The sequence below is a fragment of the Falco biarmicus genome, chromosome 4 (assembly GCF_023638135.1).
Source record: "Falco biarmicus isolate bFalBia1 chromosome 4, bFalBia1.pri, whole genome shotgun sequence".
In the NCBI taxonomy this organism is placed as follows: domain Eukaryota; kingdom Metazoa; phylum Chordata; class Aves; order Falconiformes; family Falconidae; genus Falco; species Falco biarmicus.
The window spans coordinates 89,522,003-89,526,716 of record NC_079291.1 but is presented as its reverse complement, the minus strand read 5'-3'; positions in this window follow the sequence as shown (position 1 = coordinate 89,526,716).

Sequence of the window (4,714 nt, the reverse complement as noted above, 5' to 3'; positions counted from 1 at the left end):
GGTACATGATGATGTGCATTCTGAGACTACACAATTAAATGCACTCAAAGATCACAACAGTAATAAACGAATACCTACTTTGTTCTATGCCATCTGAAATTTCATAATATATAACAATTTACCTTTCTGTGCCTTAATCAAGGGCAGCCGGCCCTCCTGTGGGGCTTGGCTTGAAATCTGAAATTAAGCCCTGCCCATGGCTTTGCGGATGCACTAATCCTTGCAGCTCAGCTGCAGGACCAGGTCTTCCCGTGGCACGAGTGGACTGAACGTGAACGTGCATGGCACGAGGGTCTGGGCCCCATTCGGGGGAGGGGGGGAGCTGCCCCTGCCCAGGTTGACCAGCCAGCCCCCTCCAGCCAGCATCAGTGCAGCAGGTTGTGAGATTGCTGGCTAAGGAGACTGTGTGCTTGGGTATGTCAAAGAGCAGGGGAAATCACAGAATCATAGAATCATTTATGCTGGAAAAGACCTTTAATATCATTGACTCCAGCCGTTAACCAGCACTGCCAAGACCACCATTAATCCATGTCCCTAAGCGCCACAGCTACACGTCTTTTAAATACCTGCAGGGATGGTGAACCCACCACCTCCCTGGGCAGCCCGTGCCAGTACTTGACCTTTTGTTACCAGCAATTAGACAGCAGGGAAATGTGAAATGGTCAAGAACATTTGTTTCAACCTCTCCACTTTTTCCAAAAAAGAGTCTCAGTCTGTGTTTTTCTGACTGCAAATACAAACCGAGATTTATGAATGAGCAAATCTCAAACAACCCTTAGTTCATGTGTGACCATTTCATCCTCTGAGTAAAACCGGTGCTTTGGCTTTCTCTGAGGAATCAAAATCTAGGAGTAGCTGCTGTTCTTCTCTTAGCCTATAAAATACTCAAAAAAGAATAATTTAATTTCTAGTTTAAGATCATGGCCTGTCTTCATATTTCTTATCTCTGAGTTTACTTTGCATTAAGACTACCAAAATAAAATCATCCACTGCACTTGAGATTTTCATTAGCTCCTAATCTAAGAACTGACAAAAGAAAAGGGAGATTACTTCAGGCTGTGGGATCTGGAAGTGTGCTGAGCAGAACTGGTGTGACGCTCGGTATATTTTACATCAGTGAGAACTCATAGGTGCGTTTCCTGAATGCAGCAAGTACTCTGCTCTTTTAGATTTCAGAATAAAACAGATAGGTCTGAAGACTCTCACTAACGCTCATGAGTTACTTCCACATGGAGCAAAATGCCCCTTCACACTGTGAGACAACACAGCTACGGCCATGCTCCACACAATGGGGAGATGCGCAGGTAAAGAAAATGCCCACAACAAAATAACCTCCAAACACCTGTCCCTGAAAGGCATCTGGGCCGTGTTTCATGCCATGCATGGTTCCAGTTTTAACCTATTAAATCCCCACCAGAAGTGGTAAAATATCAGATGTACTGATGCAATTGCAATTGCTCTGAAACAGAGCTGGGAAGCTTTATAAAATATATATACTGCTGTTATTATGTGTGTTATTTTCAGGGGACAGAAGACTTAAAAGTCGCAGCCAGTAAAATACATGTCAGCTTGGGGATTATCATCAGAGATCACAGCTAGCATAGCACTTGGTTTTGTCTTTTTATAGGCTAGTGTTCAGTTAAAAGTGGAACTGGACAGTAAGGATGCCGTCAGTGTATGACAGGCATTATCAGCAGGTTTCTTGGGCAGGTGACTTGGACTCAGTTCTACTGTATACTACCACCTTTTCGCATTTCTTGCCTTTATTTTTTTTTAACCAACTTGTTTTCCTTACATTAATCAAGTGTTTTAAACCTTATGCAACCCTACACGCAATCATTTTCATTAAGACCAGCAGTGCACTTTGAAATCCTCAGATAAAAGGCAGTCTATAAATGCAACAAATTAAATTTCCAAGAGGAGTGAGGCAAGATAAGGAAAGTTCCAATCCCTGTATTTGCATTTTAAGAAAATCTGAAGAATCTGGGACCTAAGTATATTCCAGAATGTTTTTAGATCTAGCCATTTCACTTTTATTATTCAGGTCAAAGCAACACTCTGTGTACCCTTCACCTTTGAGGTATTCTGTCTCTACTTTTTTACTTGAGCTTTACAAGTTTGTTTTATAATTTAGGTAATTCATTGGGTAGTATGTAGGTATGTATCCACCTGTATACATGTTTTCATGCCTAGTTTGACTTTAGAAATAAAGACAGTGGTGTTTCCAATGCTGCAAACATACATAATTAATTCCATGGGGATTACTGAAGGAAAACAAAATGCATTCCTGAAGACGATGGGGACCATTCACTTACATTACCAAAGCAAGATTAAATAGAGATGTTTGTCATATAAATGGTCAGCTGAGAAATCCCCAAGTAAGTAAACTCAGAATAAAAATTGCTATTTTTTCCAATGCCCATTTTGCTTTCGGCACAGGTTTGTTTATGGGATATTTTAGAGTCATTCTGGAATAGTCAGAGGCAAGGAGTAAAGTAAATGGAATTAAATAAACACAGGTTCCTGTGATTCTTGTGTCAAAACCATTTTTGGGTGGAACTCTGAAAATCTGGGGAGTCCAAACAGACACACACACCAAGGTCCTTCAAGTGGCTGCCTTACCCTTGTAGTGCTTGTTGTCTGCAAACAAGTACATTAATATTGCAGTGATTTATCTACTGGAGAATGAGGGTCTCGCTGGATTGCAGAATGCATCTGGACCAGCCTAATGAGCACATTCTTCACCATCAGAGAGGCTGTGGAGGGCTTGCAAATATTTTAGACATGATTCACAGAGCCAAAAGGTCCTGTTTACTGATATGCTATTTATACCTAGCTCAATTAAACCTCTTCGGGGAAAAAAAAAATCAAGAATACCAACACTGGCAGTGCTGTTGGAAGTGAGTATCTCCTCATTAAAAAGGTTAGAAAAACACCATTCATAATATTGAAAGTTTCTTTCAGGCATATTTATGCCCTAGTCTTTGTCCAACAGCATCAAGTGTCCTCCTACAAGGCGCGATTCTGGCAGCAGACAAGACCAGTCAGTTTAACTGTGCCCCGGTGGCAGCCAGTCTCATGTGCCGCATCCCTGGGGAAGTGCTTTGCCCCTGTCAGCCCCACTCTTCCCCCTGCCAGGAGGTGAGCTGCCAGCAGCGCCCAGCCTGCACCAGCCCCGTGGGGCTAGCACAGAGGATCTGGGGCAACTGCCCCAGATTTAGGGACATGTCTGGAGAATCTCCTGAAACCAAAGATGTGCAGCTCCCTCCTGGGAGCAATACTCTCACTCAAGGTGTTTCCTGAGCAGAATGGTTTCTGCTTGGTCCAGCTCCTTAGTAGCAACTGGTAGAAAAATAATTGCTAATTCTCAGTGCTCTTTAGTTGCAAAGCCTTTGGGGATGGAGACAGAGAACAGGGTGTTGTGAGCTGCAAGGTGCATGGCAAAAGCATGAAGAAGAAACACAGAGGGACGTGCAGGAAGCAAGTAGCTCTGCTAAGGTCAGATCAGTTCCTGCAAGTCCTGGCCTCATAAGCTAGAAAAGTAGTAAATTGCCAGAAGGTCCCATTCTTTCTGTTAGTTGCAGGCTCAGGGAGAGATATGCCCACTTAAAGGAGAAACCTTAAGAACAATTCACACCATTTGGATCTCAGTTTCTTGGAAATCCAGGTCTTTCAGACCTGATGGTTAAAAAAAGTCAAAGGTATATCCGTAAAGTTCAATGTACTGCAAAGTGCTCTTTCCTGGAGCCTTCACAGTGGAAGTAAATATCTGGCCTTGAAATTCACATTAATGTTTGTGGTTTCTTTCTGGCACATGAACCACCTAGAGCTTTTGGAGGTGTGTTCTTGCACAGTGTAGGCATACCTTGTGCAACCCCTTGTGCAACAGAAGCCTGTGAGATAAGCATGAACGTCCATGTGGCAGTGAGCACTAGAAGCATTAACATAAAATATTGAGATGTAAATTAGTGTTGGAAAGTAAGCACAACAGCCTTTATATAACACTTTAAATGAGGTACCCATTAAATAACAAAGGTTTTGTTCACGAAATACACTATTAATAAATTTTGAGCCATCGTCTCTTTAAAAAAAATGTACTTCAGTCAAGTGGAAAGCAGACTAATGTGGATTTAGAAAGAGGTTGGGAGTGCAACAAATTATAAATGCTTTCTACTTTATCAGCATTACAGAGTACTATTAATTTTAAAAATAGCTTTTAAAAACATACATGGCATACCATAATGGAGATGGCTGTGTTTCAATACATCATCCTGATGACTCTTTCCACAGCAATGAGTTATGCAGGCACGCCAAGCTCTGTTTTGCAAATGGTATGTACCATGCTGCAGCTGAAAGTTAAAAAAAGCAGGTTTGTCTTTTGATTCAGGATTGTCTCTGCTGGGACTTCCGAGTGCGAGTGCCTATGGACATGCTCAGTGTGTGTATCAACGGCCGGGACGCTCCTTCCCACTGCATATATCTCAAGGAAGCACCATCCCTGCAAAATTTCCATTGTTCATTATCCCCATAGAGGGCTGGAATCAGACCAGTAATGCATGTGTTGAATGATTAAAAATAAAAATGTTAATGGAAAATGCTAATGTAACTGAGTAGCTCCTTTAAAAGACTTTGTCTATAAAAGTTTCAGTGCTAATTGGCATAAGCATCCCTAGAACGGTGCGTTGTGTCTGTCTAAATGATGAAAGAGGTAGTT